This window comes from Myotis yumanensis, unplaced genomic scaffold (genome assembly GCF_028538775.1).
Source record: "Myotis yumanensis isolate MYYU_CA2020_CCGP unplaced genomic scaffold, mMyoYum1.0.hap1 SCAF_2, whole genome shotgun sequence".
In the NCBI taxonomy this organism is placed as follows: Eukaryota; Metazoa; Chordata; class Mammalia; order Chiroptera; family Vespertilionidae; genus Myotis; species Myotis yumanensis.
The window spans coordinates 102,956,912-102,981,198 of record NW_027223753.1 but is presented as its reverse complement, the minus strand read 5'-3'; the positions used below and the strand labels follow the sequence as shown (position 1 = coordinate 102,981,198).

General features: G+C 42.0%; 1 protein-coding gene across 2 annotated transcripts in view; it reads right to left on the bottom strand.

Moving 5' to 3' along the window:
• The window catches only part of PLS1 (plastin 1), a 208,794-nt gene that overhangs the window by 165,860 nt on the left and 18,647 nt on the right, over positions 1-24,287 (bottom strand). Inside the window, exon 1 of one of the 2 annotated variants that reach the window (XM_070405914.1) lies at positions 3,097-3,160. The exons of the other annotated variant lie outside the window; for it this stretch is intronic. The gene's annotated coding sequence lies outside the window, so the exon portion shown is untranslated. Of the gene's footprint in view, positions 1-3,096; positions 3,161-24,287 lie in introns of those variants that run through there. 2 annotated transcript variants of the gene reach the window in all.

Below are 24,287 nucleotides of genomic sequence, written 5' to 3'. Positions count from 1 at the left end.
GATACCCCAAACCCCAGCCTCAGCCTCCTCCTCACTCTGTGCACTCAACCTTGAATTGGCCAGTCACCCCTTATCTCATTTCTTCCAGTGACAGACATCTACCCATTGGCCACCAAGTTCCCCACTTTAGATTGCTCTCCAAGGGCTTTAGATCCACAAAACATTTCAAGCTAGAGTGTCCTGCTGCCATTTCAACTTCATCTTAGGGTCAACAACCTTGAAAAGGAAGGGTCAACAAAACAAGCATGGCGCTAGAAATGAGGAAACTTGAGTAGAAGCTCCAGTTACACCACTAACTACCTTAGTTAGTGGTTTGGATAAAGTGATACTTCACAGCTCTAAGATCCTAAATGCCCACCCTCTCCTTGTCAAAATACACTATTTCTTCATTTATTTACTCATGCAACAACTAAACTACTGTGCCTGGCATTATGAGGCGTTAAAGATCATCCCCCAAAGAACTTATCATCTAGAATGGGAAATAAGACAATCACACCAGTAACTGTAAGAAACAAAAGGAATGTCATGATTGGAGGGACTTTTAAAAAGAACATTACAACCCCATTACCAACATACCAAGCCTGAAACTAAAGTAATTTTCAAGATGTCTTTCCTTTTCTGCATCCAGTCTTTTACCAAATGCTTTTTCCTTTACACCATTTCTTAAATCTGTGCTCTCCACTCTGCACTTGGAGTGACATGCTTAAATACAGGCCTTGGGCAACCCTCCCCTCTATGTTGGGCAACCTCTGTCCCCAACACTTTCCTAACTGATGTGTGATCTCCTATCAAAATAGGAGAATCACCCCATCAAGCTGTTTTGACTTGACAACTCTCTTGCTATAGCTCTAAGGTGGCCTTCCCGTATTACACAACATCCACATCAAATTCCTTTAAAAACTATTTGTGCTTTACTTCCTCCCTCTCGCAAACAGTGGCTGAAAACAAATTTGTACTTCGTGCTGGGTAGGATATCTAAGTCATAGACTTTAACCTCCAAGAGCTTACGAACTGGTCAAGAAGTTGGAACTGTGCTAAAATTCAAAAATTCAGAAATCTAAAGATGAGGTGCCTTCTAGCAACACAGAAAACAGTAATAAATGCTAGAGGATTAAGAACATGGAGAGCTACTTTCTGGCCACAGTAATCAAGGGAAGCTTCTAAGAAGAGGTCACACCTGAGCTCTTCCGGCAGTATGGGCAGGACTTCAGGGAGGGAAGTAAACAGGTAGTCTGGCCCAATGTGACTGAGACAGGAAAGAAGGGCAGTTTCAAGACCAGCAAAATAGTTAGGTGGGACTTGGGTGAAAGGGTATATATATTTATATTTATATTTATATTTATATTTATATTTATATTATGTATTTATTTATATATGTATATATGTATATATATGTGTGTGTGTGTATATATATATATATATATATGTATATATATATTAGAGAGAGGATACTTTTTGAAAGAACTTTAAAAGGTACTAGCAAGTTGAGTAGCAGGAATAACTAATTATCTGGTTAAGCCAGACTACACAGTATAAAGATGTAGATGTTTAACAAACTAAACTGTGAAGAGAGTTATCAGCAGGGGGATGGTAAAAAGAGCCCTGAAAATCAGAAAACCTGGGTCGCAGGCCCAGCTTTGCCAAGGAGGGGCTCCAGCAGCCATGGTAAGTCATTTAACCTCATCGGTCTCAGTTTTCTCATTTGTAAACTGAAGCAATTGAACTAGCTGACCTGGAAGGTCTCTACAGTCTAAAACTAAACCAACTGTATATTATTTCTGCCATTAAAACATTCTTCATCGGGGGGTGAAGGGAAAGGCAGGTATCTGTATTTCCTTTCCACATAGATTTCTCTTCCAGAACTAAAAATTTCTTTTTCCTAAACTTATTAATTCTATATATATATGCCCCCCCCCAACATAAATTTAACACTTAACCTAAATAATATTCAGTGTGTGTGTACCCCATGGTCTAAATTTTTGTTTATGGTTCATAGGTTATCCAAGAAATTTGTACAGCATAGCCTTAGCCTTGTAGGAGTGTAACCAATACCCCAGCCCCAGTGTAAAATATCTCTGTATGAGACACAAAATGTGACAAAGTAACGAAAAGGAAAAAAAGTGAGAACTGTTACTCACCTAAAACACCACTTCCTGCCCAGACAGGTGGCTCAGTGATTGAGCCTGGACAGAGCAAGAGGCAGCCTATCAATGATTCTCTCTCATCATTGATTTTTCTATCTCTCTCTCCCTCTCCCTTCCTTTCTGAAATCAATAAAAAATATATTTTTAAAGCATTTTTAAAAAATGATTAAGTATTTCTTTTTTCAAAAGACCACTTCCTTTTAATAGCACCAAATAAGGCCTGAAATAACAGTAATGTAAAAAAGTAAGTGGTGGGGCTGTAAAGTCTTATTTTAGAGTCTCCACTTAAAAATACAGCTAGCCCTGGCCAAGTAGCTCAGCTGGTTAGAGTGTCCTGGGGTATGCTAAGGTTGTGGCACATACAAGAATCAACCAATGAATGCATAAATAATCTCTCCCTTCCTGTCTCTAAAATCAATAAATAAAAAATGTTGCTAAAATACAGAACGTTTTAGGCTCTGAAATTCGCTAGAAGTTTACTTTTTTAATGCCGCACCCAGAAGCGCCCTGCTCCAGGAAAGGCACCAAAACCAGAAACCGCGGATACGATTTCACTCCAGCCCTATTGATCCTATGCACCAAAAGTCCAAAGGCACATAAACCCGTCACAGAATTCACGCGAAACAGGCTGGATTTGAAAGCCTCAGCAGCAGCCATCCACCCAAAGTTTGAGAGAAAGAGGAAAACAGCAAAGTTAACTAAAAACCTAACTTCATGCAGATAATCATAACACAGTTCGCAGGCTGTGTGAACAGCATAAACACACAGTGTAACACCTGCCGGCTACAGCCTGTCCAAAATGGGCAGGAGAGCGCCTGAGCCGCCAGGCGAGCGAGGGAAACCCCGATAGACCCCCGCTAGCCGCTGTGAGCCAGCGACAAAGTGAGGCTTTGTCTTCTGCCTACGTGTCCAGCCCTCCCCTGGTACCCCACCGCCGCGCACCCAAACCTACCGCGTTGGTCCTGCAGCGCCCGCAGGTCCGTTCTGCCGCTACCTCCCTGCTCCCACTGTTCTGCTGCGCTCGCCAGTCTGCGCATGCCCGTCCGGCACCCAGGCCAGCCCAGTCGGAATCCACTTACCAGAGTTTGGCCACGGCTACCAGGGAAAAGCACCCAAGTCCAAGAGCTTGGGCTCAGCGGAGGGTGCTGGTAGAGGCGAGGGGGAGAATTGGCCTGGCGCTGCGCTAATGTTACCCTGCTGCCCAGTTACGCAGGACTTAAGCTTCTCCCATCCTAAAGATAACCACCTACATCCCTGGAATGAGCTTAGCACAGTGGTTCTCAAACTTGAGCTTCGATTAGAATCACCTGGATGGCTTGTCGGTTTGGCTCAGGCGTTGGCCTGCGGACTGCAGGTTCCAGGTTCGATTCTGGTCAAAGGCACATGCCCAGGTTGCAGGCTCCGTCCCCAGTAGGGGGTGTGCAGGAGGCAACCAATTCATGTGTTTCTCTTGCATTGATATTTTGCTCTGTCTTTCCCTCTCTTCTACACTCTCTGAAAATCAATGGAAAAATCCTACACCTGGAGTTTCACTCAGTATGTCTAGAGTGAGGCCCAGCATTTGCATTTCTAACGTTTTTAAAACTTTTGTTATTAGTCCCCCTTCCACGCTTTGTGAACTGCTAGTCTAAAGAAAAGTTTTCTTTCTCCCCTTTTTGAGATTTCACAAAACATTTCCTCTTCATTTAACAGCCACACCTGTTTTAAAAATAAGTAAATAGCTACACCTAGCACTCAAACAAAGGTGGAATATTTCCTCTAGCATGTGAATCAAGTAAATGGAATGCAGCCCCAAGACTTCTCACAAAGAGTTTGCACAGCATAGTCTTTCCTTGTGGTCACTTCAGCTCTGTCTCCAGAGGCAACAGGAGGGGTCTCTATTTTGCTGCCCCTTTAACTGTGTGCCCTCTCATTACCTAGCACAGTACTGGGTACAAAACAGATACCCTGAGATGGTATCAGTAGGGCTGGAGAGATGGAAAGAAGGATGTTGAAATTATTTTAGGAACCCAAAGGAATTGATAAGCAATTAAATATGCAAGTATGTGAGCCAGGTTTGGGGAGGATAAGGATTTTTTTCCTGCCTTTTACCTAGAGAAATTGATGGATTTAGTATCCTTATCTGAGCCCAGATATACAGAAGGAGTTGAATATGTAAGTTCTCACAAAATATTTCTTAAAAAGTTAAACACACATCTGCCACACAAGCCAGCCATTCCATTTGTGAATGATAAAGGAATTCTATAATAAAACTAGTAAGTCCAGTGGCAGAAAGTAACCCCACAGGGTGATCTGATCATAAACTCCTAAATGGGCATGTCATGGTGAGTAGTCACCCCAGGCATATCACTTTTTTAGTAAAAAGTTTATTTCACCTTAAGCAAGACCTGCCCGGTTGTTCTTAGGCATCTAAATTAACACATTTGAAATGCCAGAGTATTTATCTTTTTTCAAGTCCCTCTGAAGCAACCACCCTCAAGAAAGCCCATGATCTTGATAACTATCCTGTAATCAAATTCCTGCTTTGCTTTCTCCCACCTCCAAGTAAGTTTTCTTACCTCATCCCCCTATTCCAAATGTATACCATAAAAGAAACTGCAAAACTGTCATTCTCCAGAACAGTTGAGATCTTGCTGCCCTGCAATTGTCCTAAGTTTGGCTCAAATAAATTCATATAAAGATTCTCTACAAGTTTGGATGTTTCCTTTTTAAAAAGTTGTTTTATTTTATTTTTATTGTTGACACTATTACAAATGTCCCCCATGGACGTTTCTTGCATTGACATATTTGTACTTATTATCCAAGAGAAATTAAAACATATATGTTCACACAAAGACTTGAACACGAATGTTTATAGCAGCTTTTTGAACACAATAGCACCAAACCAGAAGGAATTCAATACCTATCAATAGGTTCATGGATAAACAAATTGTTTAATCTATGCAGTGGAAATAATTACTCATACAGGCTTCAACATGAATAAATACAAAAATTATTATACTGACTGGCAGATGCCAGAGACAAATGTATGATTCCATTTATATATAAAGTTCAAACTAACCTCTTGTGATACAAAGCAAATCAGAAATATCTTGAAGCTAGGGGTAGAGGGAGGGTTGGGCTATAAAAGGGCATTAAAAACATTTTAGGGATCATAGAAATCATCTCTTGATTGCAGTAAAGATTTTATAGGAATACACACTGTCAAAAGTAAATTGTACACTTTATTCTTTTTTTAATACTTTTATTGATTTCAGAGAGGAAGGGAGAGGGAGAGAGAGAGAAACATCAGTGATGAGAGAGAATTGCCGATTGGCTTCCTCCTGATTGCCCCCACTGGGGATGGAGTTCAAAACCTAGGTATGTGCCCTGACCTGAAATCAAACCCTGACCTCCTGGTTCATAGGTCAATACTCAACCAGTGAGCCACACAGGCAAGGGTAAATTGTACACTTTAAATCAAAAGTCTGTAACAACCCATTTCTAAAAGTTGCAAACCTCAAGATGTGATTTGTAAATTTATTGCTGATAAAACTAACATATTTCCCAAATGTATCTCCCAAATATAAAACAGTAAATAGAGTATATCATTAGAAATGCACAACCAGCGAATAACAATTATAAAGAAAGTTATCTGGTTGTAATAACCACTAGAGGCCCAGTGCATGAAATTCGTGCATGGAGGGGGGTTCCCTCAGCCCAGCCTATACCCACTCCAATCGAGGACCCCTCTCACAATCTGGGCCACTGGCTCCTAACCACTCACCTGCCTGCCTGATCGCCCCTAACTGCCCTCCCCTGCTGGTCTGATCGAGCCCCCAACTGCCTCTGCCTGCCTGATCACCCCTAACTGCCCTCCCCTGCCAGCCTGGTTGCCCCCAACTGCCCTCCCCTGTAAGCCTGATCTCGCCCCTAACTGCTCTCCCCTGCTAGCCTGATCACCCCTAACTGCCTCTGCCTGCATGATCACCCCAAGTGCCCTTCCTTGCCGGTCTGATTGCCCCTAACTGCCCTCCCCTGCCGGCCTGATATCACCCCCAACTGCCCTCCTCTGACGGCCAATTTGGTTCTGATTGGTCAGTTTCTATGCCAGTCAGCATCAAAAGCTCCAACTTCTAGGCAGCCACTGGCTCCTCACAGTTGACCCAGATTTGGTTCTGATTGGTCAGTCTCTATGCCAGTCAGTGTCAAAAGTTCTGCCTCCTACATAGCCATTGGCTCCTTATATTCACCCAGATTTGGTTCTGATTGGTCAGTTTCTATTCCAGTCAGCATCTCTGGGCCTATTCACAGGGCCTGATCAAAAAGGCATCAGCAGCCCCGGTGGAGGCCTAGAGAGAAATGGAGGCACGGCTGTTGGCCAGGCTGGGAGAGAAAGAGAGGCAAGTTCTGATCAACGGCTACCACAGAGGCTACGGATCAGACCCTGCCTCTCTCTCTCTGCAGGCCTCTCTCAGGGCCTGATCTGCAGCCCCCTAGGCAGTCAGTGCTGGGTCGGGGTGCCTACAGTGCCCTGGTCAGTGCTACATTGCCCTGGAAACCCAGCACTGATTTCCAGTCTGGTCGAGCCTTCGGTAGTTACAACCCTGGCTCTTTATTATATAGATACTAGTGGCTCAGTGCACAAAATTCGTGCGGGGGGGGGGGGGGGGTATCCCTCAGCCTGGCTTGTACCCTCTCCAATCTGGGACCCCTCAAAAAATGTCCTACTGACGGTTTACAGGGATCGGGCCTAAACCGGCAGTCGGACATCCCTCTCACAATCTGGGACTGCTGGCTCCTAACCACTCACCTGCCTGCCTGCCTGCCTGATTGCCCCTAACCACTCTGCCTGCCAGCCTGCTCACCCCCAACTGCCCCCCTGCTGGTCTGCTCACTCCAAATTGCCCCCCCCCCCCGGTCCTGATCACCTCCAACTGACCCCCACTGATGGCCTGCTCACCCCCAACTGGCCCCACTGCTTGTCTGCTTACCGCCAATGGCACCACCCCCCCATCAGCCTGATCACCCACAACTGCTGTCCCATCCTGGCCTCTAACCACCTCTACCTCGGCCCCACCACCATGGCTTTGTCCAGAAGAATGTCGGAAGGTCTCCTGGAAGGTCTCCCAGTCTAATTAGCATATTACCCTTTTATTAGTATAGATAGAGGCCTGGTGCATGGGTGGGGGCCAGCTGGTTTGCCCTGAAGGGTGTCCTGGATCAGGCTGGGGGTCCCTACTGGGGTGCCTGGCCAGCCTGGGTGAGGGGCTGTTGGCTGTTTGCAGGCTGGCCAAGCCCCCCAGTGGGGATCCTCACCCCATGGGGGTGTGGCTAGCCTGGGTGAGTGGCTGATGGCCGTTTTCAGGCTGACCACACCCCCCGGCGACCCAAGCTCCCAGCCTCTCCTTTTTTTCTTTTTCTTTTTTTTTTCAGCACCTCCTTGAGCAGAGGCCAGGGTGGGCTGTAAGCAAGTATCTGGGATTTATTTATCTTCTATAATTGAAACTTTGTAGCCTTGAGCAGAGCCCAGGACTGGCCAGGCAGGCAGGAAGCTTGGCTTCCTCCATTGCCGGGGGCAACCCAAGCCTCCTTCTCACTCCATCTTAGTTGGGTTAATTTGCATACTTGCTCCTGATTGGCTGGTGGGTGTAGCGGAGTGGCAGAGTGATGGTTAATTTGCATGTTTCTTTTTTATTAGTGTAGACTAGAGGCCCAGCACGCGATTGAAATTGCAAGAGGAGGTGCTCCGCAGGGGGCCTGGACCTGCGCCTGACCCGCGTAGCCCCGGCCTCAGCGTTGTGTCGGCTGGGGTGGGGGCAGGCCTCCTGTGTGTTGTGTCTCCACTCTGGCCCACCCCCAGCCCCAGCCTCTCCATGTGTTGTGTCTCCACTCTGGCCTGCCACCAGCCCCAGCCTCCCTGCGGGGCCTGGGGTGGGGGCGGCATGCAGTCCCCTCCTGCCCATCTGCGCATGCAGCTCCTCCTGAGCAGTCATGATGCAGCCTCCTCCTGAGTGGTTGTGACACTCAGCTAATTAGCATATTCCCTGTTTATATATATATATATGTTTCAGTTTTCCCAGAATAGTTCCAATTTAAAATACTTATTTTATCAAATAAATTTATGTCTAATAATATGTTACAATTGAGGATTGAAAAAATAAAATCAACTTAAATTGAAATAGGAATCATTTTCTAGCTCTTCTATAGTTTATATAAAATATTAGTAATATAATAATAACTAGGGGCCCGGTGCACGAAGATTCGTGCACAGGGGGAGGGGGGAAGAAGGGGTCCCTCAGCCTGACCTGCTGGGAGCCCTCAGGGGAGCCCTCTCCAATCTGGGAGTTTCTGTCTGTCTTTGCAATCATATGAGCGAATTGTCTGAGACCCCCAACCCGGTTTGGTTTGTTGTTCACAGAATAATAGAGGCATTTTTTTTTTCTTTGCTCCATTGGTGGAGATTTCCTGGATGTTTAATAACATACCTAGGAGTTATTTAATTCTTACTGTGTACCAATAACTATTTTAAGCACTTTAGAATGTTTTATTTTTTAAATTTTTTTACATATTGATTTTAGAGAGAGAGAAACATTGATTTGTTGTTTCACTTATTTATGCATTCATTAATTGATTTTTGTCTATGCCCGGACCAGGAATCTAACCTTAGTGTATTTGGATGACACTCAACCAACTGAGCTACCTGGATAGGTCTCAAAGTTTTCTCATTGAATATCCATGACAACCCTTTTAAGTTATTCTCATTTTATAGGTAAGGGAGACACAAAAATACTAATTATTTTTCTCATAATACAATTAAATAAAGACCATTTTATACAAATACAATCTTTGCTCATATCACACTTCACAAGGGTTATTAATTTACTTTTTCAGGCTCATTGACACTGGGAAGGGGTCCACACAGAGCAGACTTCCTGTAATCACCACCACCATCATCTTACCATCATCTCTAATGTCTATTCTATGTTCCCTGTGTGTGCTAGATGCTGTGCCAAAAACTTCATGGTTTTTCTCTTATTTACTCAAAAGGACAAAAGTAGAGATTCAGAAATATTAAGTAACACAGAGAGTGAATGAATGGTGGAGCCAGGATTCCAACTCAAGTCCAACTCCAAATTTATGTTACTTATCAGAAGTAGCCCCTACAAAGTTATAATATATCCCGTACTCTTAAAACAATAAAAGCATTCTGTGTTATAAAGTGAATCTCTGTGAATGTGGTTAGTGTTAGTTCCCCCAGAGCCTTATGGTTTCTACAATGTTTATAATCACAATGACCAACTGCCACCCAAACCTAATCCTAATCTGAAAATCAACTGCTACTCATGGATGCACCAATATTACCTCCCAATTCAGGAAATATGGGTAAATTTTTAATGACATTGGGTAGCACCAGGAAATATGATGATAAAATCTTTACTTTATTTGGCCACTTTTGCAGAATACAGGGAATAGAGGGAAAAAATAGGTGAAAAAGATTAAGATTTAGTTCAACTCTGGCTGTATTTCTTTTAAATCATTTAGAGGAGAAAAGAATAATCTGAGAACTAAGAAGATAAAATAATGCAAAAACCTCTCTCTCTCTCTCTCTCTCTCTCACACACACACACACACACATTATTTAATAGAGATTGGCTCATAATAGCTTATCAAGCACATGCACCTATACCCTATTTCCCACATAAAATCCCATGAAATGATAGATACTTTTTAAAAGTAAAAAAATCTGGAAAACAAGAAAAACTGCTATCAATAAACCAGAAATATTAAAAAAATATTACGAAATACTAAGAAGAGAGAGAGCAAGATGGTGGCCAATGGGACGGCAGGCTGCAAGATAGTGTGTGAGTGAGAGAGCAAAAGGACAGTGTGTGGACGTCGGGGCAGTGTCTGTATTTGTGAGTGAGGGAGAGCTGTATCACACAGGACTGTTGGGGACTGGCAAACCAGGCTCCCCTGGCCGGGCAGCCTCTACTACTGCTGAAATCTCTCCCGGAGCAGCGACAGGCTCTGCCGCAGAGACAGTGCCATCTTGAAGGGGAAACTGGCTGTGATTGGAAGCCCAGCCTTACCTTCAACCTGGGAGACCTCAGATACCTCCCGGGACCCTACAACCACAACGCCCAGGGACCAGCTGCCTCAGCTGTGAACCCACGAACACCAGGACTCCAGCCTCCCAGGACGTGGGCGCTTAAAAAGTTTGTACAGAGGGGAGACAAAGTGACGCCAAATATGCAGACAGGCCCTGCGCCTTCTCACAGAGCAGATAGAAGGAACAGCTGAATCAAATAACATCCACCCTGAATTGGCGAATTAAACACAGCTGGTGAGTCAATGCTTGGACAGAAAGGTCAGAGATCTCAACCTAGAGAGAGGTGAGATCTGGAATCCATGCTAGAGAAAGAAACACACGCAGTGGGGAATAGAGTCTCAGAGGGAGACTGCGCCCCACCAAATCCTTGGCCCTTGGGGTCAGTGTAGCCCTTGGATGTGGAAGGGGGTCCACAGGGCTGCTGGAAGAGGGGGACTCTAGATCTAAGCCCACAGACGTGGGAGACTGTGCCCAAAAAGGCAGCCTGACGTTCTATGCTGGCCATGCAGTGACAGGGGAAAAAGACGTGAATTGGTGTGGCTCCTTTGCCTTTTTTTTTTTTTTTTTTTTTACCTCTTTGCTTTTGCTTGCTAAATCCAGTACATAGGATCTTCCATTTAAAAACACTCACCGAGACTGCAGGGGAAAGTTGTTTTTGTGGAAACTGGGGATCAGAATAAAGAGAGACAAGCAGGAAACCAGCTCTGGGTCAGTCCATCCCTCTAACCTAGTAGTAACTATGGCAAGAAAAGAAGAGTCTAAACACTGTGCAGAGGGGCCATTTAGTCCCAGAAATTAATACAGAAACACTGCCACCCAGGGGTTGTGTCGGAAATTGACTTTTTTGTAAACACAACTGAAGGCAGGAAGAGAAACAGTCAGCATAGAGAGCCCACCTGCTAGAAAACAAGCCTGTGGCTTATGACACAGAGGAGCAGTGGATCACAGAGAACTTCAACACTGTGCTGACTACCTGACAAGAAACAGATATGCCAGGCAGAACAGTAGAAGAAGTGAACGACCTTCACTACTTCACTTTTTTATTTTTTATCTTTTACTTAGGAAAATAAAATGTTTTTTCTCACTTGATTTTACTTTTTTTATTATTATATTTTTACTTTTTTATTATTATTACTACTATTATTTTAACTTTTATTTTATTTTTTTCTTTATTTTATTTTATTTTATTTTGGGATTAGTATTCTACATTCTATTTTTATTTTTCTTTTAGCATTATTTTACTCTATCTCAATTTTTCCCTATGCCAACACCCTCTTCCTTACTTTTCCCCTTTTACGTCCTGTTTCTCTTACCCTGTTCCTGATTTAGTTTTTCTCTAGCCTTTCTTTTTATTCCGTTAAAAATTTATCTTACTCAAACAACAAGTGCTGGAGAGGATGTGGAGAAAAAGGAAGACTTCTGCATGCTGGTGGGAATGCAGACTGGTGCAGCCACTATGGAAGACAGTATGGAGTTTCCTCAAAAAACTGGAAATGGAACTCCCATTTGACCCTGTGATCCCACTTCTAGGAATATATCCCAAGAAACCAGAAACACCAATAAGAAAGGATATGTGCATCCATATGTTCATAGCAGCACAATTCACCATAGCTAAGATCTGGAAACAGCCTAAATGCTCATCAGTAGATGAATGGATTAAAAAACTGTGGTACATCTACACGATGGAATACTATGCTGCTGTAAGAAAGAAGGAACTCTTACAATTTGCAACGGCATGGATGGAACTGGAGAGCATTATGCTATGTGAAATAAGCCAGTCAATGAAGGAAAAATACCACATGATCTCACTCATTCATGGATAATAGAGACCATTATAAACTTTTGAACAATAATAGATACAGAGGCAGAGCTGCCTCACACAGATTGTCAAACTTCAGCGGGAAGGCCGGGGAGGGTTGGGGGGCAGGAGGGAGGGGGGTAAGAGATCAACTGAAGGACTTGTATGCATGCATATGAGCATAACCAATGGACATAAGACACTGGGGGGTAGGGGAAGCCGGGGTATTGTCAAGGGCGGGGAAAAAAAAAGGACACATATGTAATACCCTTTGTAATGTTTTAAGCAATAAAAAAATTTTTAAAAAAAAAAAAATAAAAAAAAAAAAATAAAGGCAACCGATAAAAAAAAAAAAAAATTTATCTTACTCATATATCTAATTTCCTCTCCCCTGCTCCAAGTCCAGGCACACTTCTCTCTTCCCTTTCTTCACTAGCCAAATTTTGTTCCTTTTTCTTTCTTTCTATCTTGTTATTATTGTTTGTTTGATAGTTTGTTTTTCATTTTTTTTCTTCTTTTTTTGTTTTTGCTTTTGTTTTTCCTCTCCTCGCTTGTTCTCTTCTACTAATAATTAATTCCAATCACCAACTCAGGCCTATCTACTCTCTATTATCCTTCATCAATAATAGATGAATACATAGATAGATAGATAGATAAAAGGGGAAAATTTTTATATCCTATATAATAAAGAGGGAATATGTAAATTAACCATCACTCTGCCACAAAAATGGTGGCGTCCACAGCGGAGGCGGGGGTTTCCATAACACAAGATGGCTGCACACAGCAGAGGCCGAGTCCCCATAACAAGCCTTACCAAGCAATCAGCAGGGACCTGAGGCTCCGTGCACCCCCTCCTCCCCCGCTCCTGTGGAACTTCACAGGGGACCACAGGCCATGACCCATCCTGGCACCAGGCTGGGGGACCTCAGGCTGCCCCCCTGCCTTGGCGCCAGCTGAGGGACCTCAGGCCATGCCCCCCACCCAGCAGGGCTTGACAGGGGACCTTGGGCCATGCCCCCCACATAGCAGGGCTTAATGGGGGACCTCAGGCTGTGCGCCATGCCCCGGCACCAGGCCAGGGGACCTGAGGCCATGCCCCCACTTTAGTGCCAGGCCAGGTGACCTCAGGCCATGCCCCACGCCTGGCGGGGCTTAACAGGGGACCTCAGGCCATGCCCCCCACTATGGCACCGGGCCAGAGGACCTGATGCTGTGCCCCCACCTGGTGGGGCTTGACAAGGGTGGGACAGGCCGAGTCTATATCTGGCCCAATGGGTGGAGGACAGCGGGTCTGGGTCTCGCACAATTTTGAGGTGCATGTGGGTGGACGGGGACTTGACTCTGGGTCTCGTGGTGTGTCCCAGAGTATGACAGGAGGAAGATTTTCATATACATTTGACTAATTTTCTTTCATCTCTGACATTTCTATTATAGAGAAAGAGAGAATAGCAATAGCAATACTAAAATAATTCCTCAAATTAATCCCCTTTTAATGTGCACAAATTTTGTGGACCGGGCCACTAGTGTATATATAAATTTTCATATATATATATATATATATATATATATATATATATAAAATGTATATATTTCTTTTCTCTTTTTATGTATTTTGTTTTTAACTTTTCTTTTTATACACTCATTCTCTTTCTACCTCCTCTATACTGAATTGTGGCCATTCATTCAATTCCTTGACCTTAACATCTGGAAATAAGCTCTGCTTCCTTAAATTCAGCTGGGTGCTTGTGGTTTGGGTGTTTGTTGTTTGCATTGTTTGGATTAGCTGTTGGTGTTTTTGGAGTTTTCTCCCCATATACATATATTTTCCCCCCTTCTTTTCTCTTCTCTTTCTTGTCTCTCTTACATTTTTTCCTTTTCTCAATATCATTTTTGAACTCTTTTCTCTCCCCTAATTCTCTTTTCTCTGGTGGTTACCTTTATTTGGGGTTATTGGTATTGTGAATACATTTGTGTTTGGTACCCTGTGCATTGTGTCTTGTTGTCTTTTATTTTGTGCCCTTAAGTCAATGCAGGAGAGAGAGAGCTACATAACCAGACACCATGAGAGGAGTTACAATGGGGAGACAAAGAAAGAGCCCCCATATGAAAGAAAGGAGGAATCACCAGAAAAGGAAGTAAACGAAATGGAGGCAAGCAATATGTCAGAGAAAGAATTCACAGCAATGGTCATAAGGATGCTGAAAAGCATGGAAGACAAATTCAACAATATGTGTAAGAACCAAGAGGAAATGAAGAAGAACCAAGAAGAAATGAAAAATGACATCGCTGCAATAAAGAACACAATAGAAAGCATCAACAGTAGACTAAAGAAGTGGAGGACTGCATCAGTGAGCTAGAAGACAAGGTAGGAAAAAATACCCAAGCAGAGCAGCAACTGGAAAAACAAACTAAAAAAAACAGGAGGAGAGCCTAAGGAACTTTGGGACAACACAAAACAAAACAACATCTGCATAATAGGGGTCCCAGAAGAAGAGGAAACTGAGCAAGGAATAGAAAACATGTTTAAAGAAATAATGACAGAAAACTTCCCTGATATGGGGAAGAAGTTCACACAAGTTCAAGAAGCACACAGAGTCCCAAACAAGATGAACCCAGAAATAGCAACACCAAGAAACATTATAATCAAATTGGCAAACACCAAGAACAAAGTAAGAATCTTAAAGGCTGCCAGTGAGAGACAGAAAGTTACCTACAAGGGATCTCCCATCAGACTATCAACTGATTTCTCAACATAAACACATCAGGCCAGAAGGGAATTGAATGAAATGTACAAAATCAATCTAAGCAAGGTTCTGAATTCAAGAATACTGTACCCAGCAAGGCTGTCAATCAAATCGAGGGTGAAATCAGGAGCTTCACAGATAAAGACTAAGGGAGTTTACCACCAAACAAGCAATGCAAGAAATGCTTCTTTTTTCTGCTGTAAAAAGAAGAAATAGGGACAGAACCTAGAGACAGAACCTAGCAAGAAAACATGGCAAGAGAACGTGACTAGAACCTGGTGACAGAACCTGACTGGAGGTCCGGGCTAGAACCTGGCTGGAGAACCTAGGGAGAGAACATGGACACAGAACCTGGCTGGAGAACCTGAACAGAACCTGAATACAGAACTTGGCAAGAGAACCTACCAGAACTTGGCTGGAGATCCTGACCAGAACTTCACTGGAGGTCCTGACCAGAACTTCGCTGGAGGTCCTGACAGAACTTCGCTGGAGGTCCTGACCAGAACTTGGCTGGAGATCCTGGCTAGAGATCCTGGCTAGGCTGCTGATCAACTGAAGGCTGTCTCCGTGTCAGTCCTTCTTCGCTGACTCTGTCCACACCTTTGGGGACCCCTGGAACTGTTGGGGTTGGACTCCAGCACTGCTTCAGAACACCTCCCTTAAAACGTGGCTTTGCCTCATACTTTTTCATGATTAAAAAAATAATTAAATATTTTTATTGATTTCAAAGAGAGGAAGGTAGAGGAAGAGATAGAAACATCAATAATGAGATTGATTGGCTGCCTCCTGCACACCCCCTTCTGGGGATCCAGCCTGCAAGCCAGGCATGTACCCTGACCGGGAATCGAACCTGTGACCTCCTGGTTTATAGGTCAATGCTCAACCACTAAGCCACTCTGGTCGGGGCTTTTTCATGATTTATTCTGGTGTCTCAACAGCTGGTAAAGTCCTCTCTAGCATGTGCATTCATAGGTATTTCTCATTTGGTTTTGACTTCCTTAATCTTAAACCTGGAAAATTATTTTCTAAACCACGTTTTCCATACACACACTCTTCTTTCCAAACATAGGTTCCTTTCATTCAAAATATTTGTCTCTCCCTTAAAATGGTCACAATCCTGTTCCTCACTTTCTTTTCCAAAAACTATACTCTATGACTCCCCTCCTGGAGGGCTCTTCTCTTGTTGCTGTGTCCTCTTCAACCACATAGTGCCACTTGGCATTAGCACATTCTCTTCAACTCTCCCTCCATTGTACTTCGGAGCCACTTCATTCCCCACCATCCACAGACAATTATTTTGATCCATAAAATCAATAATGCCACCTCCCTCCCCCTGCCCCCATGTGGCTCTTACATTCTTCTCATGGCTGATTGGACTCTGCTTCCATTATATTCAGCATCCTTGCTCACTCCAACCTTCTAGGACAACTTGTTCCCCAAATTTTCTTTTTTGTAGGCACATCCATGTTTGAATGGAATTCTCTGAGGAAATGTATAGACACATGCGTGCACCACCTCCTCACAAGATATGCCCCTTAACTTTCAGTGTTGTCTATGGCTTGACTAGGTCAGTTTTTTCTTCTAGTCTAGTTACTAAGCAAATAGATTCTTTCTTCTGTTTTTTTCCAGACCAAGAAAGCAGCCACCTTTTTAAAAATTATGATACAACACCAAGAGCAGGTCAGATCTAGTTTCTCCTGGTCAGTTGTTATGATATGAAGTTTCCAGAGAATCCTAGGAATCAGTCTATATGCAACCACAACAAGTACCAGGATGCTTTTCAACACTGAGGAGACTGCTGGGTCTGGCTTAGTCACATGGCTTCTGCTCACTTCTCTCCACCACTTTCCTTCTTCAGGGAATAAGATGGTTGAAACAAACATTAACTGTAACTTACTTTTCTTAACTGGGTTCTAGAAAAAGAAAACAAAAGAACATTTTAAAGCCTTTCAAGCTGCTTGGCTTATCTAGTACTTTTCATATATATGTTTTTGTTTGCTTCTTATCTATGTTCTTGTTAGAATGTTGGGGAACAGCACTCTCAGGAAGAGAGTATAATTAGTCCCCATCCTCTGTGCCAAAATATTTTATACGCTGTTACTTTACCTTTTTTTTTTTTTTTTTTTTTTTTTTTTTTTTTTTTTAAATATATTTTATTGAATTTTTACAGAGAGGAAGGGAGAGAGATAGAGAGTTAGAAACATCGATGAGAGAGAAACATCAATCAACTGCCTCCTGCACATCTCCCACTGGGGATGTGCCGGCAACCTGGGTACATGCCCTTGACCGGAATCGAACCTGGGACCCTTGAGTCCTCAGGCCGACGCTCTATCCACTGAGCCAAACCGGTTTCGGCTACTTTACCTTTTTAAAATTTATAAAAAACACTGAAAAGATGATTTGGTGCTATAACTATTTAAATATGTGGACAACTTTCTTATTATGATTTTTTGCTGTTAGTTTTTCTTATTAGTTTCTAAAATATACAGTGAATAAGTATAATGTTCAGGTGCCAAGACTTTGGTGTACTATCCTGGGAAGAGAATGTCATATCTGAGGTAAACTCCAGGCATCCATTTCCTTGTTGTGTTAACATTGGTTAACTCTTTCTGAATGTCAATGTTACCATCTACAAAATGGAAACATCACTACACTAAAGGGAGTATATAAAAATTAAATAAGATGATATATGGCAAGAACTAAGGACAGTGTGTGGATGAAAAGGGCCACATGCTAAACTGACAAGCTCAAGGAAGGCCTGCATGCCAGTCTTGCAAACTCAGAGACCTAAGGAGAAAAAAGACTGAGGAGAGAGGTAGTCACCCTTTTTCTTCCTGCCTGCCTGCTTGAGCTAGGATATCTCATCTTGTTTCCTGACTTTGAACTGAATTATACCATCAGCTCTTTGGGTCTTCCATTTGCAAATGTCAGGTTGTGGGACTTCGTAGTCTTCATGTAAGGGGGCAGAAATAGAACATTGGGGAAAAGCTAGTATTGTAAGAAATATTAATCAAGCTCTGTTAACCATAATTGTTTTATTCTGATTAAAGAAGTCACATTCTACCCTGGCTGAAGCTGACTTGGAGATGCATCCCTTCCTCCCCATTTGGAGCTGCCTATTATCATGGAAAGATTAACAACTATGTTGCAGAAACCAGAATGGCCAGCCCTTTGAAGATCCCTAGCCCTTTTTGCATACCTGCAGGACTTTGCAAACCTCCAGGCTGCTTACCTGCTAATTGTCCATTTGTCACTCCCTTTGGCTATTTCCCCATGTAACCCCAGCCCTTGCATATCACTAAGCCCTTTTAAGACCCTTAGTCTTTTTGCATATCTGAAAACTGCCCTTTTGCCTTCTTTTCCTTTGTAGTTCTACTATACTAGAGGCCTGGTGCATGAAATTCATGCATTTACGGGAGGGGGCGTGTCACTCTGGCAGTCCAGGACCCCTCAGGGGATGCCCAACTGACAGTTTAGGCCCAAGACATCAGTCAGACATCCTTAGCACTGCTGCAGAGGCAGGAGAGACTCCCACCACCGCCACTGCACTCACCAGTTGTGAACCTGCCTTCTGGCTGAGCAGCGCTACCCCTGTGGGAGCGCACTGACCACCAGGGGGCAGCTCCTGTGTTAAGCAGGACCGGGCCAAGACTGGCTCTCAGAGGGGTCCTGGATTGCGAGAGGGTACAGGCCAGGTGGAGGGACCCCACTTGTGCATGATTGGGGCTGGCGGGGGGGATGCGGAATGTTGGCCAGCTGGGGAGGGATTGTGGGAGGGCATGTCCAGCCCATCTCGCTCAGCAAGCTAACCTACTAGTCCAACCGTGGGCAACTACGGCCCGCAGGCCGGATCCGGCCTGTTTGAAATGAATAAAACTAAAAAAAATTTAAAAAAAATAAAAAATAATATAAATAAATAAATAAATAAAAAGAAGAAATAGGAAGGGAAGAAGGAACACAGGAATAAAGAATAAAAATGGTGACAAACAACTTTAAATGTAAATGGATTAAATGCCCCAATAAAAAGATATAGGGCAGCTGAGTGGATAAGAACATATGACCCATATATCTGCTGTCTACAGGAGATGCACCTCAGAACAAAGGACTCACACAGACTGATGTTGAAGGGATGGAAAAAGGTTTTTCAGGTGAATGAAAATGAAGAAAAAAAAGCTGGGGTAGCAATTCTTATATTGGAAAAAATAGAACTCAAAGTGAAGGCCATACCAAGAGATAAGGAAGGCCACTTCATAATACTAAACGGATCAATACAATAACAAGAAATAACTCTAGTAAACATATACACACCCAATATAGGAGCACCCAAATACATTAAAAAAAAAAAAAAAAAAACTTCTGGAGGATATCAAGGGAGAGATTGACAGCAATACATTCAATTGTTTGTTGTTTTCATTCATTTCAGTGTTTGTTTCCATTTTTTTGGATTAGCTGTTGGTGTTTTTGGAGTTCTGTTTTGGGACAACACAAAACAAAACAACATCTGCATAATAGGTGTCCCAGAAGAAGAGGAAACTGAGCAAGGAATAGAAAACATGTTTAAAGAAATAATGACAGAAAACTTCCCTGATATGGGGTAGAAGAAGTTCACACAAGTTCAAGAAGCACACAGAGTCCAACTAAGTAGGGGACTTTAATAGCCCACTAACACCACTGGATAAATCCTCTAAACAAAAAAATCAGCAAAGGAACATCAATCCTAAATGATTCACTAGATCAGATGGAAGTAATTGACATCTTCAGAATATTTCACCCCAAAGCCACAGAATATACATTTTTCTCAAGTGCACAGGGGTCATTTTCAAAGATAGACCACATATTGGGACACAGGCAAAATCTCTTCAAAATCAAGAAGATAGAAATCATATCAAGCATCTTCTCAGATCACAATGGAATGAAAGTAGAAATCAACTACAATAAAAACAATGAAATAAGTAAAAAACCTGGAGGCTAAATAGCATGCTGTTAAACAATGATTGGGTTAGCAAAGAGATCAAAGAGGAAATCAAAAGCATCATGGGAACAAACAACAATGAAAACACAACAATCCAAAATCTATGGGTCATAGTGAAAGCAGTCTTGAGAGGGAAGTTCATAGCTCTACAGGCCTACCTCAAAAAACAACAATGGTAATAAGTTATCTAACCCTACAACTCAAAGTGTTAGAAAGAGAGCAACAATAAAAGCCCAACATAAGCAGAAGGAAGGAAATAATAAAGATCAAAGCAGAAATAAATGACATAGAGATCAGAATATATATATATACAAAAGATCAGCAAAACCAAGGGCTGGTTCTTTGAAAGGATAAACAAGATTGATGAACCTCTAGCCAGGCTCACCAAGAAGCAAAAAGAGAAGACCCAAATAAACAAAATCAGAAATGAGAGAGGTGAAGTAGCAACTGATCCCACAGAAATACAAACGATTATGAAAAAATACTATGAACAACTCTATTACAACAAAATGGACAACCTAGATGAAATGGACATATTCTTAGAAATATACAAGCTCCCAAAACTCAATCAGGAATAATAAAAAAAACCTGAATAAGCTGATAACTACCGAAGAAATTGAAGCAGTGATCAAAAATCTTCCAGCAAACAAAAGCCCTGGTCTGGATGGCTTTACAGGGGAGTTCTACCAAGCATTCAAAGAAGAACTAAAACCTGTCCTCCTCAAACTATTCCAAAAAATTCAAGAGGAAGCAATACTTCCAAGCTCTTTCTATGAAGCCAGCATTACCCTAATTCCAAAACCAGATAAAGACACCCCAAAAAAGAGAACTACAGGCCAATATCCTTGTTGAACATAGATGCTAAAATCCTCAACAAAATTCTAGCAAATTGGATTCAGCATTACATTAGAAAGATCTTACACCATGACCAAATGGGATTTATTCCAGGATGCAAGGCTGGTACAATATCCGCAAATCAATAAATGTGATATATCACATAAACAAATTGAGAGACAAAAATCATACTCATATCAATTGATGCAGAAAAAGCATTTGACAAAATCCAACATCCTTTCTTGATAAAGACTCTCAGCAAAGTGGGAACAGAAGGATCATATCTCAACATAATAAAAACCTTATATGACAAAACTACAGCCAACATCATACTCAATGGGCAAAAACTAAACCCATTTCCCCTGAGAACAGGAACAAGACAGGGATGCCCACTTTCACCACTCCTGTTCAACATAGTACTAGAAGTACTAGCCATAGCGATCAGACAAGAAGAAAAAATAAAAAACATCCAAATTGGAAAAGAAGTAAAACTGTCCATATTTGCAGATGACATGATACTATGCATACAAAACCCCAAAGACTCCATCAAAATCACTACTAGACCTACAAATGAATTTGGCAATGTAGCAGGATACAAAATTAACTCCCAGAAATCTATGGCCTTTTTATACACCAATACTGAACTCACAGAGTGAGAAATGAAAAAAACAATCCCATTTACCATTGCATCAAAAAATTAAGATACCTAGGAATAAACTTACCTAAGGAGGTAAAAGACTTGTACTCAGAAAACTACAGGACATTGAAAAAGGAGATAGAGGAAGATATAAACAAATGGAAGAACATACCATGTTCAGGGATTGGTAGAATCAACCTCATTAAAATGTCCATACTACCCAAAGAAATCTACACATTCAATGCAATTCCCTTAAAATACCAACAGCATACTTCAAAGATCTAGAACAAACTGTGCAAAAATTCATCTGCAATAAAAAAAAAAAAACCCGAATAGCCACAGCAATCCTGAGAAAGTAGAACAAAGTTGGAGGGATCACAATACCAGATATCAAGCTATATTACCAAGCCACTGTTCTCAAAACTGCCTGGTATTGGCACAAGAACAGACATATAGACCATTGGAACAGAACAGAGAACCCAGAAATCGACCCAAGCCATTATGCTCAATTAATATTTGACAAAGGATGCAAGAGCATACAGTGGAGTCAAGACAGTCTCTTCAATGAATGGTGCTGGGAAATTTGGTCAGATACATGCAAAGAAAGAAAGAAAGAAAGAAAGAAAGGAAGGAAGGAAGGAAGGAAGGAAGGAAGGAAGAAAGAAAGAAAGAAAGAAAGAAAGAAAGAAAGGAAACTAGATCACCAACTTACACCATACACAAAAACAAACTCAAAATGGCTAAAGGACTTAACTGTAAGACTGGAAACCACAAAAATCCTACAAGACTCCACAGACAGCAAAATAGCAGACATGTGTCATAGCAATATCTTTACCGACACAGCTCCTAGGGCAATGGAGACTAAGGAGAAAATAAACAAATAGGACTACATCAAAATAAAAAGCTTCTGCACAGAAAATGAAACCATCAACAAAACAACAAGAAAGCCCACTGAATGGGAGAACATATTTTCCAACGATATTTCTGATAAGCTTTTAATCTCCAAAATTTATAGAGAACTCATATAACTTAACAAAAGGAAGATAAATAATCCAATTAAAAAAAATGGGCAAAGGACCTAAATGGACACTTTTTGAAAGAGGACATACAGAAGGCCGAGAGACATATGAAAACATGCTCAAAGTCTCTAATCATCCAAGAGATGCAAATTAAAACAACAATGTGATACCATCTCACACCTGTCAGAATGGCTATCACCAACAAATCAATAAATGACAAGTGCTGGCGAGGATGTGGAGAAAAAGGAACCCTCTTTCACTGCTGGTGGGAATGCAGACTGGTGCAGCCACTGTGCAAGACAGTATGGAGTTTCCTCAAAAAGTTAAAAATGGAACTCCCATTTGACCCAGTAATCCCACTTCTAGGACTATATCCCAAGAAACCAGATACACCAATCAGAAAGGATATATGCACCCCTATGTTCATAGCAGCACAATTTACAATAGCTAACATTTGGAAACAAACTAAGTGCCCATCAGCAGATGAGTGGATTAGAAAACCGTGGTACATCTACACAATTTAATACTATGCCGCTATAAAAAAAAGGAACTTTTACCATTTGCAACAGCATGGATGGAACTGGAGAGCATATGCTAAGTGAAATAAGCCAGTTGCAGAAAGATAAATATCACATTATCTCACTCATATGTGGGGTATAATGATCAACATAATTTGATGAACAAGAATAGATCCAGAGATATATGGAAGGTTTGGAGAGCAACCAAAGGACTTGTATGCATGCATATTAGCATAACAATGGACACAGACACTGGGGCGGTGGGGGCTTGCCCAGGGTGGGAATAATTGGCAGGAGGGTGGGGGGATCAAGCGGGAAAATAAAGGAGACATATGTAAAACTTTAGACAATAAATAAATTTTTTAAAAATATATTTTATTGATTTTTTACAGAGAGGAAGGGAGAGGGATAGAGAGTTAGAAACATCAATGAGAGAGAAACATCGATCAGCTGCCTCGTGCACACTCCCTTACTGGGGATGTGCCTGCAACCAAGGTACATGCCCTTGACTGGAATCGAACCTGGGACCCTTGAGTCCGCAGGCCGACGCTCTATCCATTGAGCCAAACCAGTTAGGGCAACAATAAATAAATTTTAAAAAAAGAAATACTAAGAGAAGACAGAATACAGAATAGGCTTACATCTCAGAAAAAGACAATAGAAGGAAAGTTCAGATCAAATCACACAGAGGAGGAGCATTGAAACAAGGTGTGCAAGCTCACAGTTAACATACCAAGAAGTAGGGAAGAGGGCACAGTGGCATTGGTCAAAGTGGTTGGAGAAAGACCACTAAAGCAGCTAGAATAGTCAACAACTTTCTTCTCTGCACTGATTCTAAATTGTGGCCCAGGAGCTACTAACTTTTAAGAAGAACATGAGTCTTCCACACCTTGAGGATAAGCTAGCAATACATCCTTGCCTTTTGAGTGCTGTTCCTTACCTCCAATTGGCTCAACTATTAAAAAAAAAGTGGATAGAGATTCTAAAATAGAAAATTTAACAGATAACTAAACATTATCGCACATTTTTGGGGAAAATTATCATGAGAGAATCACCATTTCTACAATTAATATTAGAGAAAACAGAGTTAGAGAATAGTCAGAAGAAGACATTTGAAGAAGACATTAATATCTTTAGAGAAACATGAGATGTACAGAATATTTAACTAGATATTTGGGAGTTTAAAATTTTGATGACTGAGATAAAAACTAAATGTAAGGTCTAGGTTTCAGAATAAATGCAGATGGTGAGCAGTTAGGAACTGGAAGATCAAGCTTAATTATCTCAGAATGAAGTCAGCCTAATAGGCATTGGGGGGAAAAGTGGCCCTTAGGGCATAGAAAGGTGATTGGGCAGCTTATTCCATCCTTCATCCTCCCCCCACACCTTGCCAACCCTTATTTGAAAAAAATAAAATCAGTGCAACCGATGGGAACTAGGAAAAGAGCTTTAGAGGGTGGCAGAGAGTGTTCATTGTCCCCAAATGTCTTTTCATTTATGATATACTAGAGGCCTGATGCACGAAATTC